The sequence below is a fragment of the Zalophus californianus genome, chromosome 14 (genome assembly GCF_009762305.2).
Source record: "Zalophus californianus isolate mZalCal1 chromosome 14, mZalCal1.pri.v2, whole genome shotgun sequence".
In the NCBI taxonomy this organism is placed as follows: domain Eukaryota; kingdom Metazoa; phylum Chordata; class Mammalia; order Carnivora; family Otariidae; genus Zalophus; species Zalophus californianus.
The window spans coordinates 54865965-54880359 of NC_045608.1; positions in this window are offsets into that span (position 1 = coordinate 54865965).

A 14395-nucleotide genomic window follows, 5' to 3' on the forward strand; every position below is an offset into this window, starting at 1 on the left:
ACAAAAAAAACCAGTGATCTTTGTGCTATTTTTGTTTTTCTTAGTCTCCATGACCCTTTCATCAGCCCCGTGGTTACCTTGAAAGCAATACCTCCACAATTATGCTGAAAAGCAGTGGCTTAACAGCCTCTGGAGGTGAAAGAACAGGGTTAGGTCTCTTCAAAAGCCCAGTTCCTAAAGAAGGGCTATTATTTGACCTGTCTGGCAGTTTCTTGGGCAATCCCACTAGCAAGGCTTGGCTGACACAGAGCTGGCCTAATGTAAATAGCCTTTCACTGGGGGTGTTTGTCAAAAAACAATCAGCCATAATTGTTTAATATCCCAGATGCCTGAGATGGCAATCACAAATAGGAAAAATATCAAACAAATCTAAAATCTAAAAGCTTTTGAGTGAGATGTATGTAGATGACTTTGAAAAGCTCTGACATATTTCTAATATCTGGAAGGCCACATGCTATGGCCATGAAAGACCTGAGAGAGCTCTAAGCTCTCACCTCTGGATGAATTTGAAGTTCTGCACAAATGGGAAATAAAGGTGAAGGTGGACTTGTAAAATGGCTACCTGAACATTAAAGTAATGACCCCCAAATCAAACAGAGACCTTTCACAAAATATCAGAGACTCTTTGCTTCAGGCATTTAAAGAAATCTCTATACAGTCATTAGCTAATCATTAAGCAAACTGAGCACAGACTTCAGTGGCCATACATTAAAAAAAATACAGACTTAAAAGAGTTTATCCAGGGAAGCTACTAAACAGGAAAATGACAACAACAAACAGCAAAAACAAACCTATTTTAAATGTCCAACTTTCAAAAGAAATAAATTATAAGACGTGGAAAAATAAGAAAATATATCCCATACTCAGGGGGCAAGAGAGCAATTGATAGAAACATTTCCTGAGGATACCCAGGCATTGAACTTACTAGACAAAGCTGTTTTAAATATGTTCAAAGAACAAAAGGAAACTATCTGAAGAACTTGAAGAAATACAGTACCTTGTCTAAAAAAAAAAAAAAAATGGAGATTGAAGTATAAGATTTTGTAGGCTTTTTTTTTTTTTTTTTCCCCTCAGACACTGGGCACATCTCTTCCTCTACAACTACAATGAAAGACTGATTATTCAGATTCATCTTAGAGTCAAGTTAAGTTGATACCATTCCTTGGTTTTAATTAGATGGGTTTCTCCAGTTATGTCTCCTATACCCAACCTCTCACACATCTGGCTTTTTAATATAGTCACTATTTGAACTGGAAGAGGGTAGCTGCATTTTTGGATCACTTCATTTAATGGGGAATTCAACTGAGAGCCTTAGAATTCAATTACCAAAGAATGCACAGGATTATTTCCTCTTATTTGAACCCATTTCCCTCTTGTTTGAACCTATTTTCCACTCCTGTTTTCTTTGTAGAATTTGGAAAGGGAAGCTATGTGTTGTGAAAGTATTATTAGATTAATCCATTCATTTGGGGTATTGGCGCTCTTCCAGATCTTGGTATGTTTCTTCAACCCAGTTGACTCCTTCCCATTCTTGAGTCTATCCATCTAAAGCAGACTGAGTCTCCACTTGCCAGAATTCAGACAAGATATTCACCTCCAGCTGTAGAACTTGCCACAGTTCTAAGCTTATCTGCAAGTGGCTATTGCTGTTGGTGTTAACCATGGAAGCAAAATTGTATTACAACCATATTACATGCTAATCAGAAGCAAAATCTCAAATTACTTATTGTTTACCTTTTTGTTTTCTAATAAATACAATTAAGGTCTACATTTTCTCTGAGGTACAGTACCATACAAATTTTAATATATAGGTGGCTAGCTGTCATTATTCTAAATCTAAATATTAGCAATTTCCATTTTGATGTTTTCTTTGACCCATGACTTTTTTTCCAAGTTCATTGGACAACATTGCCATTTGGCAAGATGCTGGCTTTCATTTTGTTGTCTACTTTTATATTTATTGCATATAGGTCAAGATATATAATGCATAGGTTATTTCTCAATTTTTTATAATTTGTTCAAGATTATTATGACTCTAGTATGCAGTTACTTTTGTCTTTTAAAATTCTTGAGTGTTTACAAAACTATAACATCTATTTTGTGTGCAAATAATTCTATAAATATCAATTAGATCAAACTCATTTATGATATCTAAAACTTTTAGAATTTTATTTATTTCATGTCTGTTAATAAAAGAACTATTTTAAAATCTCCAACATGACTGAAGTTGTCATATTTTTTACTGAATTTTGTAAGTTTAGTCATTCTGTAAGGATCATGACTGTTACATTATTTTGAGGAAGAGGGTTCCTTTTATCAAAAAAAAATCTCTCTTTGATCCTTTTAATGCTTTATGCCTTGAATTCTGAATGTTGTTAAAGGTAAACTATTTTCTTTTTGTTAGTATTAGCTAGACTAGTATTTTTCCTATTTCCTTATGTTCCATCAGTCTGTGGCACTTTGTTTTAGACATGTGTCCAGTAAATAAAATATAGCTGTATTTTTACTGACATACTTTAACCAAACTCTATTTATTGTTATTTTTTTATTATGTTAATCACCATACATTACATCATTAGTTTTTGATGTAGTGTTCCATAACTCATTGTTTGCATACCCAGTGCTCCATGCAGTATGTGCCTCTTTAATACCCATCACCAGGCTAACCCATCCCCCCACCCTCCTCCCCTCTAGAACCCTCAGTTTGTTTCTCAGAGTCCATAGTCTCTCATGGTTCATCTCCCCCTCCGATTTCCCCCCCTTCATTCTTCCCCTACTGCTATCTTCTTCTTTTTTTTTTTTTAACATATAATGTATTATTTGTTTCAGAGGTACAGGTCTGTGATTCAACAGTCTTGCAAAATTCACAGCGCTCACCGTAGCACATACCCTCCCCAATGTCTATCACCCAGCCACCCCATCCCTCCCGCCCCCCACCACTACAGCAACCCTCAGTTTGTTTCGTGAGATTAAGAATTCCTCATATCAGTGAGGTCATGTGATACATGTCTTTCTCTGATTTACTTATTTTGCTCTATTAATTTAAACTTATTCCTGCCATCTTATTTGGTGGTTCATATTTGATACTCTCTTTTTCTTTTGTTTCATAACTTTTCTATTATTGGCCTGATTACATTTTTGTTCCATTTACTTTTCTATAAGTACAGAAGTTTTACTATTTCTAGAATAGTGGTTTGCTTTAAATTTTTAATGCAAGATCGGATTTTTTAATAGCATCAAGATTTAATCTATACTCAGTCTCCTTCATTTACTTCGCCTGCCATCTTGAAGCCAGATGTCTCTCTCAGATAATGTGAGGTAATACTTAATTGAACTTTTTGGGGTAGGTACAGTTTATTCATATGTCAGCAATCATTTATGCCTTTAAATTTTCTCTTCTCCAAATCTGTATTTCAGTTCCCAGTGCTTTGCTGAGTTCAAACTTTGGTTCCTGACCTAGTAAAAATAGCAGTCAAATAAGAGGGAAATTTCCCACCAACCTCTGAGCCAAAATCATGGCAATTAATAAAAATAAGTAAGTAGTTTGTTCTGCACACAGGTTTTTGGGTTAAGATAATTACTTGCTACAAACTTAAAATTCAGCAGGAAAATATTTCAAGGAAAAATATATCTTGCCTGTAGGTTGTATATAAAGATGACAGTGCACTACCCTAAAATTCTAAGACATAACCCAAATCTCGGAGATTCAAGATGTATTTACTGAGTACCTATGATGGTCTAAGGATTGTTAAATGGCTGGTTGTAAAGAGGTGAACAGAATGGTCATGATCTGAAGACTTTAAGCAAATAAGCACACAAATAAGTACATCTCTGCTAGATGCACCAGCAGAGATGAAATGTTTACATTTTTTACTCTTTTGCACAGACAGATGTCAAAAACCACAATAGAAACATGGAAGAAAGCCCTTCACTTCCTAAGGAATAAGTTTAGGGACTTTGTAGCAATGAACTATTCAATTCAGTTTTCCAGGGAAAATTAAAATATTTATGCTTTTTTTATTCTAAGGGTTGAGAAAAAAATGTTTTTGCTTCTGAGGAGAGGATTCCTTCCTTATGAGTAATGTTAAAATATTTATAATTTCACATTCTCCGCCCCCTCCCATAATAAATATGTGTTCACTTGCATTACTGAAGGTGCTTATTTTCATGAGTGGAGTCTATGCTTGTGAATACTTAGGCAAACTTACTAGCTATAAATCCCTCTGATGTGTTTAGACTGAGAAACTTTCAAATAAAAGGCTGAAAACAGAAATGAATATAGCACTATTCAGATAGTATCAAATTAGCAAATCAGTGCAATATAAAACGGTGACAGGTAGGCCATGCCTTTCATTGATAAAAGATCTGCTTTCCGAATGGGATTATGAAAAGCTATGAAAACAGGAATCATATATTTGTCGACATGAACAATTAATTAAACTAGTGTCATTAGCAAATAATTAAACCAGGAAAACTATAGCCATGTTCATTAATCATTTTAAATTAATTATGACAATGATGTTAATAACAATTTGGCATTTGCATTTGTATGAACATTTTGGAAAAGAAATATGTGTATAGTGGCTTTGAATCAGAATCTCCTTCGGAGAGGAGACTTGCTAAAAATGTAAATTTTGAGTCCCATCCCCCAGAAATTTAAATTCATTAGATGTGAAAAGGGCCCTTGAACATGGATTTAACAACCTCCCCCTTCCTTGCATGCACACACACACACACACACACGTACACACACATACACACACCCAGAAATGGTCATTCTGATACAGGTGATTGGGTAGATGATACTTAAAAAACATTTCCTAGATAGGTAAAACATTGATAAAAATAAGAATTGTTACATTATCTATTGTGAATTAGCATTTGTTTGAATATTTTCTTTATATATATTTTATTTTAAAATGGTTATTTCATTGGTAGATAGTGAGGTTTAATTATCTATAGATAGTAATATGAGTAAATCTATAAACTGATAACAGTATTACAAAAATAGACTAATATAAATAACTTAAGAGTAGTTCTTGATCTGTTTTCTAATAAGATGTTAAAATGGTATAATGAAGGCTCTCTCCTCCAAGAATAACCACAGACAAACTAGATAGGGAAAATACCAAGAAAAAAGAAGTGTAAAATTCCTCTGGGTAGTAGGGGAATTGCTTTGCAATTGTGTGTTTAGGAGGGGGTTGATTCTAGACTTTAGCCAAGACAGTGTTGGCAGCCTGGGATTATTGTGGGAGAAAAAAGTAAGAACAGTGTAGCTGGAGTTCTGCTTTTGCTTCTTTCCCACCATTGCCCCACCATCGTCATAGCAGGGGTGATACAGAGTTCTGGTACAGGTATCTGCAGGAGGCAGTTCCCAATAGGGAGATAGTAGAACTTTGGGTCATTAAATTAGCTAAAATAGTAATAGTGGAGAAAAATGGAGTCTCAATACATGACACATTTGCTAAATTTTGAAGTTATGTCGGGTGGGAAGCAAACAAGCTATAATAGAAACCAGAGCTGAATTGTATGCAATCTCAGGAAACAAAGAACATTCAGGGAAGTGGCTCCAGTGAATATACCAGGACTAGTGAATGGATGATCTGAAGCCAGTTTTACCAAGGGGGGATTTTACTATTGTGGGGGAATTGGTGCTAGAGGCCTAGACTCCTGGCTCGTCAAGACAGAGGGCCTTTGCAGGCAAAGATGAACTTTCAGCAAGCACAGGATTGGAGAGACAAAGGCAAACTGGGGTCTTGATGTAGAAGTAGTTTCCTTTAAAACACATAAGCACATAATTCTGAAGCTCTTCAGTACAGAAAACTAGAAAGTTAAGCCAAAAATCTCTCAAAGGAATGCAGAATTTTATGTCATCTTGCAGTGCTGGGAGGACAAAGACTAACTAGAAAGAGGGGCCCTGACAAACGCAAGTGTAGTCTCATTGAAAAGCCCCAGAAGGCTAGGAAGCCTGCGGCTTATTAAAATGGCAATCAAGCACCCAACTTCTTCTGCCTAGCATTAAAAAAGGGAAAATGGGTGTGATAACATCATCAGAAAGATTCAGTAAAAAATGTATTAGCTATGCCAAGAGATAAGACAACATGACCAAGCCAAGGAGAATGAATACATGATAATAAAAGAATCAAACTTAGTCCAGATATTGGAGTTAGGAGACAAAGACTTTAAAATAATTATAATTAACCTATCCTGGAGAATAGAGAAAAAGTTGTAGAAAATACATGAAAATGTTGAGAGTTTCACCAGACACTTGAACTAAACAAGAAAAATATATAACTGAGATTCTAGAACTTAAAATATGATAGCTGAAAGTAGAAATTTATCTAATAGGTATAATAGCAGATTAAACTAGAAGACAGGATTAGTAAGCTGAAGGACAGAACAATGGAAACCCAAACTAAAGCATAAAGAAAAGCCTATCAAATGTGTAATAAGAATCTTGGAAGAAAAGAAGAGAGAGAATGGACCAGAAGCAATACTCAAAAAAAGTCATAACTAAGCATCCTCAAAAACCTCTAGTAATCCCTAAAAGCACAAATGAAGAGATAACCTATTTTAGGCATATCACAGTAAAACTGCTGGACAGCAATGACAAAGGAAAATCCTAAAAGTAGCAAAAAGGAGGAAAAGGCTTATTACTTTCAAAGAATGAATACTAAGACTGATTATGGGCACAGGAACACAATGCAGTGACACAGAGAACTGAGAAGAAAAACTTCCAACCTAGAATTTGTTACTTAGAATATTTTTCTATATACCTTTATGAAGGTGAAAGAAAGAGACAAATAGAAACTGCAACAGTATGTTGCCTGCAAACCTTCAAAACAAATATAAAACAATTAAACTTGTAGAGCTCTGCTGTGTAAAGAGCTTAGAAGTCATCAATCCTGTCTTTACAACAAGACAAAAGCTGAGTATACTGAAAACCAATGACTTTTCTTAGACTCATCAGAGAAATGGCGTCCCTGGGCAAACCACCACCCTGAAGACTAGAGAGAAGTGAATACAGAGAGTCACAATTCAGAACTGAGTACCTGGAGCAGAAGCTGCTAGGGCCGCAATATGGTGTGAACACTCAAAGGGCAATTTTAATGAATTTCTGGAGGCTGAGGGTACCCTAGCTTTAGGGTGAGAAACTCTTGGGGACCCCCACACTCTCATGGGTTTTCCCTCTAGGAACCCTGCCAGATTCTAATGGAAAAGATCTAAGAAAAAACACCACCTGTTTCTGTCAGGCAGAGAGGGAGAGTATGCATTTTGAAATATACCCAAATCATTCTCCATAAAGAAGACCTACAGTCTGAAAGAAAATACTATATCAGAGCCCTATCTGATCCAGGGGAATGGCAATTAGCCAACTCCAACTCCCTCTACCCTTCCTGTCTCACCTCCAGGGGGCTGGAAGCTGAGAAATATTTTGAAAGTCACAGCCCAGAGATTCAGGCCCACTTAAGGATCATTTTGAATCAAAAGATTATAGAAGGCTTCTCCTCCTTCTCACCTTACTACCACATCAACAACCTACAGTATAAGAACAGTGAATTGCATGGGATACCTGGGTGGCTCAGTCCGTTAAGTGGATGCCTTCAGCTCAGGTCATGAACCCAGGTTCCTGGGATTGAGCCCCCGCGTTGGACTCCTTGCTCAGCGGGAAGCCTGTTTCTCCCTCTGCCTGCAGCTCCCCCTGCTTGTGCTCTCTCTCTCTCCATCAAATAAATGAATAAAATCTTTAAAAAAAAAAGAACAGTGAATTGCATTAAAATTGCTGTAAGACCCAGAATCTGTTCAAGAAAGAGTTCTTAGAGAAATCCAAAGACAACAGGGAAGAAAACAGAAAGACACTATAGAAAGCTGAAGCCTCTGCACATACAGCTACAACAAATATAAAACACAGCCCAACTTTGAGCTAGATTAAGATAAATCCTCACACTAAAGGCTTATTTACCTCAGATCCCATTACACAATATACCATGGTCCACTTTCAACAAAAAGTTACAAAATATGCTGAAGGGCAAGAGAAAACAATCTGAAGATATAAAGCAAGCATCAGAAATGTACTCAGATATGACACAAATTTTGAAGATATTAGGGAATTTAAAATATCTATGACTAATATGTTAAAGGCTTTAATGGGAAAGGAAATAACATTCATAATAATAATAATAATAAAGAACATCCAAGAATTATGAGATTGTAGAGCATTTAGAAGTTATAAAATACACATAATTGGAATACCAGAAGGAGAAAAAAAAAACAAAACAGAAGAAATATTTGAAGTACTAATAGTTGTGAATTTTCCAAAATTAATGTCAGACACCAAACTAAAGATCCAGGAATCTCAGAGAATACCAAGCAGGATAACTACCAAAATATATAAAACCTGGGTATGTCATCTACAAACTTCCAAAAATTAAAGACAAAATATTGAAAAGTGCTGGGAGAGAAGGAGGCATACCCTACCTATAGGAAAAAAAGATAAGAATTACATCAGATTTTGCATCAGAAACAATGGAAGGATGAAGAGTGTAGAGTAGTATATTTAAAATGTTGGGAAAAAAAGAAATACCAACCTGAAATTCTATATCCAGCAAAAGTATCCTTCAAAAAATAAAGAGAAGGAATGACTTTCTCATATAAATAAAAATGAGTGAATTCATGGCCAGCAGACTTTCCCTGTAAGAAAGTTCTTCCAAGAGAAGAGAAGTGATGCAGGTCGGAAACCCAGAGAAACTCAAATCTATATAAAGAATGAAAAATTGTCATGGAAGGAATAAGTCAGAGTAAAATAAAACCTTTTATTTCTCCTATTCTTACCTATTAGATAAGTGTTCAAAGTAATGATAGAAGCAATGTTTTGGGTGATTATTGTTAATGGATAAGTGAGATGAACAGAAATGTTGTAAGGGGTGGGAAAGAGGCACTGAGACTACCGCATTATAGTAGAGTAGAATATATAGTGTATTATGGTAGTCAAGTGTTCTAGGATCTATTGTAAGGTACCTGTACTACCCATAAAGTGAGAGAGTGTTATTTGAAAGTGGACTTAGATTAGTTAAAAATGTATATGAGGGGCGGAGCAAGATGGCGGAGGAGTAGGAGACCTGGATTTCGTCTGGTCTCAGGAATTCAGCTGAATAGGGATCAAACCATTCTGAACACCTACAAACTCAACAGGAGATCAAAGAAAAGAGTAGCAACAACTCTCTGAACAGAGAAGCGACCACTTACTAGAAGGTAGGACGTGCGGAGAAGTGAATCCGAGGCAATATTCGGGAGGATAGACAGCGGGGGAGGGGCCTCCGTCGGCCGCTTCTGGCAAGTGATAGAGCCGCGGAGCACAAAATCGGAATTTTGAGAAGCCGGCTCCGCTGAGGGACATCACTCCAGTGGCTAAGCTGGGGGTGGAACCCTCGCGGGACAGTGTGGTCTCAGGACCCTCGGGGTCACAGAAAGACCGGGGGTCCCTGAGAGTGGCAGAGCTCCCAGGTATTGGAGCAGGGAAGCCAGCTGCAGAGACGGAGCCGAGGCGCGGGCTCTCAGCTCGGGGTTGCCATAAACCGTGATCCATGGCACAGTTGGGACACTGCTCCTCCAGCAGGGACCCAACAAATGGCAGATCCGGGGAGACTCTCCTTCCTCCCCCAGGAGGAGCGGCGTGGGAGCACACCGCAGGGATCTGCTGGGTTTGGAGACTCCACACCGAGTCGGGTGCCAGAGATAGAAACGCTCGGTCACAGGTCAGGTGAGCACGGAGTGCGGCCGGAGACCGGGGAGACAGGAGTGATTGACTGCTTTTCTCTGGGGGTGCACTGAGGAGTGGGGCCCCGAGTTCTCAGCTCCTCTGGGGCGGAGATTGGGGGGCCGCAATTTTCAGTCTCGTCCTCCAAAGCTGTACGGAAATCTTGCAGGGAACAAAAGCTCCCAAAAGCAAACCTGAGCAGATCACTTAGCAGGGATGGACAAGGGTGGGGCAATTCCGCCTCTGGCAAAGACATTTGGGAACCACGGCAACAGGCCCCTCCCCCAGAAGATCAGCACGAATAGCCAGCCAAAACCAAATTTACCGATCAATAAGAATGGCAGAACTCCAGCGCTAGGGGAATACTGCACATAGAATTTATGGCTTTTTTACCATGATTCATTAGTCTTTCAAAGTTAATTTTTTAACTCTTTTTTTTAATTTTTCTTTTTCCCTTTTTCAACCAACATCTTATCAATTCCTTTTAAAAAAATTTTATTTTTTCATTTTTAGAGTCATATTCTATCCCTTCATAGTAGTTACCCTTATTTTTGGAATTTATATATAAGTTGTTATCTCTTTAAAATTTTGAGATACAGTTTCTTCGAACAGATCAAAATATACCCTAAATCACTAGTGTATGGCTTTGTTCTAGTCTCCTGCCTGATCACATTCTCTCCGTTTGTTTTGTTTTTTTTTATATCTTCTTTCTTTTTTCAAACTTCTTATCAATTCCTTTTATAAAATCTTTTATCATTCTCATCTTTACAGTCATATTCCATCCCTTCATTGTATCAACCCTTATTTTGCACATATATAAGTCTGTCTTCCTTTAAAATTTTAGGAGGCACTTTCTTCTAACAGACCAAAATTAACCCAAAATCTAGTGTGTGGCACTGATCTATGCACTAGCCTGATCATATTTGATCATATTCTGTTTTTTTTTGTTTTGTTTTGTTCTGTTTTTGTTTGTTTTTATCTTTTTCTTTTTCTTTTTTTTTCCTCTTTCTTTTATCTTTCTTTCCCTTTCTTCTCCCCTGGTTTCAGGTCTTTTCTGATTTGTTCAGAGTATATTTTTGGGGAACGTTGTTAACCTGTTAGCATTTTGTTCTCTCATTCATCTATTCTTCTCTGGAGAAAATGACAAGATGAAAAAAATCACCTCAACAAAAAGAACAAGAGGCGGTACCGTCTGCCAGGGACCTCCTCAATACGGACATTAGTAAGATGTTACACCTAGAGTTCAGAATCATGATTTTAAAGATATTAGCTGGGCTTGAAAAAAGCATGGAGGTTATTAGAGAAACCCTTCCTGGAGAAATAAAAGAACTAAAATCTAACCAAGTCGAAATCAAAAAGACTATTAATGAGGTGCAATCAAAAATGGGGGCACTAACTGCTAGGATAAATGAGGCAGAAGAGAGAATCAGCGATATAGAACACCAAATGATGGAAAATAAAGAAGCTGAGAAAAAGAGAGATAAACAACGACTGGATCACGAGGGCAGAATTCGAAAGATAAGCGATATGATAAGATGAAACAACATTAGAATAATTGGGATCCCAGAAGAAGAAGAAAGACAGAGGGGGGCAGAAGGTATATTGGAGCTATTTATAGCAGAGAACTTCTGTAATGTGAGGAAGGAAACAGGCATCAAAATCCAGGAGGCACAGAGAACCCCTCTCAAAATCAATAAAAATAGGTCAACACCCCAACATCTAATAGTAAAACTTACGAGTCTCAGAAACAAAGAGAAAATCTTGAAAGCAGCTCAGGAGAAGAGATATGTAACCTATAATGGTAGAAACATTAGATTGGCAACACACCTATCCACAGAGACCTGGCAGGCCAGAAAGGACTGGCATGATATCTTCAGAGCACTAAACGAGAAAAATATGCAGCCAAGAATACTATATCCAACTAGGCTGTCATTGAAAATTGAAGGAGAGATAAAAAGCTTCCAGGACAAACAAAAACTAAAGGAATTTGCAAACACGAAACCAGCCCTCCAAGAAATATTGAAAGGGGTCCTCTAAGCAAAGAGAGAGCCTAAAAGCAGCATGGATCAGAAAGGAACAGAGACAATATACAGTCACAGTCACTTTACAGGCAATACAATGGCACTAAATTCATATCTTTCAATAGTTACCCTGAATGTAAATGGGCTAAATGCCCCAATCAAAAGACACAGGCTATCAGATTGGATTAAAAAACAAGACCCACCGATATGCTGTCTGCAAGAGACTCATTTTAGACCCAGGACACCCCCAGATTGAAAGTGAGGGGGTGGAAAATCATTTACCATGCTAATGGACACCAAAAGAAAGCTGGGGTGGCAATTCTTATATCAGACAAATTAGATTTTAAAACAAACTGTCATAAGAGATGAGGAAGGACATTATATCCTACTTAAAGGGTCTATCCAACAAGAAGATCTAACAATTATAAATATCTATGCCCCTAACATGGAAGCAGCCAATTATATAAGGCAATTAATAACAAAAGCAAAGAAACACATTGACAACAATACAATAATAGTGGGGGACTTTAACACCCCCCTCACTGAAATGGACAGATGATCTAAGCAAAAGATCAACAAGGAAATCAAGACTTTAAATGACACACTGGACCAGATGGACTTCACAGACATATTCAGAACATTCCATCCCAAAGCAACGCAATACACATTCTTCTCTAGTGCCCATGGAACATTCTCCAGAATAGATCACATCCTAGGTCACAACTCAGGTCTCAACCGGTACCAAAAGATTGGGATCATTCCCTGCATATTTTCAGACCACAGTCTTTTGAAACTAGAACTCAATCACAAGAGGAAAGTCGGAAAGAACTCAAATACATGGAGGCTAAAGAGCATCCTACTAAAGAATGAATGGGACAACCAGGAAATTAAAGAAGAATTAACAAAATTCATGGAAACGAATGAAAATGAAAACACAACTGTTCAAAATCTTTGGGATACTGCAAAGGCAGTCCTAAGAGAAAGTATAGAGCAATACAAGCCTTTCTCAAGAAACAAGAGAGGTCTCAAATACACAACCTAACCTTACACCTAAAGGAGCTAGAGAAAAAAGAGCAAATAAAGCCTAAACCCAGCACGAGAAGAGAAATAGTAAAGATCAGACAGAAATCAATGAAATAGAAACCAAAAGAACAGTAGAACAGATCAACGAAACTGGGAACTGATTCTTTGAAAGAATTAACAAGATTGATAAACCCCTGGACAGACCTATCAAAAAGGAAAGAGAAATGACCCAAATCAACAAAATCATGAATGAAATAGGAGAGATCACAACCAACACCAAAGAAATACAAACAATTATAAGAACATATTATGAGCAACTCTATGCCGGCAAATTAGATAATCTGGAAGAAATGGATGCATTCTTAGAGATGTATCAACTACCAAAACTGAATCAGGAAGAAATAGAAAACTTGAACAGACCTATAACCACTAAGGAAATTTAAGCAGTCATCAAAAATTTCCCAACAAAGAAAAGCCCAGGGCCAGATGGCTTCCCAGGAGAATTCTACCAAATATTTAAAGAAGAATTAATACCTATTCTCCTGAAACTATTCCAAAAATAGAAATGGAAGGAAAACTTCCAAACTCATTTTATGAGGCCACCATTACCTTGATCCCAAAACCAGACAAAGATTCCATCAAAAAGGAGAATTACAGACCAATATCCTTGATGAACATGGATGTAAAAATTCTCACCAAAATACTAGCCAATAGGATCCAACAGTACATTAAAGGGATTATTCACCATGACCAAGTGGGATTTATCCCTGAGCTGCAAGGTTGGTTCCAACATCCTCAAATCAATCAATGTGATACAATACATTAACAAAAGATAGAACGAGAATCATATGATCCTCTCAATAGATGCAGAAAAAGCATTTGACAAAGTACAGCATCCTTTCTTGACCAAAACTCTTCAGAGTATAGGGATAGAGGGTACATACCTCAACATCATAAAAGCCATCTATGGAAAACCTACAGCGAATATCATTCTCAATGGGGAAAAGCTGAGAGCTTTCCCCCTAAGGTCAGGAACGCCTCAGGGATGTCCACTATCACCACTGCTATTCAACATAGTATTAGAAGTCCTAGCCACAGCAATCAGACAACAAAAAGAAATCAAAGGCATCCAAATCGGCAAAGAGGAAGTCAAACTCTCACTCTTTGCAGATGATATGATACTGTATGTGGAAAACCCAAAAGACTCCACCCCAAAACTGCTCTAACTCATACAGGAATTCAGTAAAGTGGCAGGATATAAAATCAGTGCACAGAACTCAGTGGCATCCCTGTACACCAACAACAAGACAGAAGAGAGACAAATTAGGGAGTTGATCCCATTTACAATTGCACCCAAAACCATACGATACCTAGGAATAAATCTAACCAAAGAGGCAAATGATCTGTACTCAGAAAACTATAAAATACTCGTGAAAGAAATTGAGGAAGACACAAAGAAATGGAAAAACATTCCATGCTCATGGATTGGAAGAACCAACATTGTGAAGATGTCAATGCTACCTAGAGCAATCTACACATTCAATGCAATGCCCATCAAAATACCATCCACTTTTTTCAAAGAAATGGAACAAAT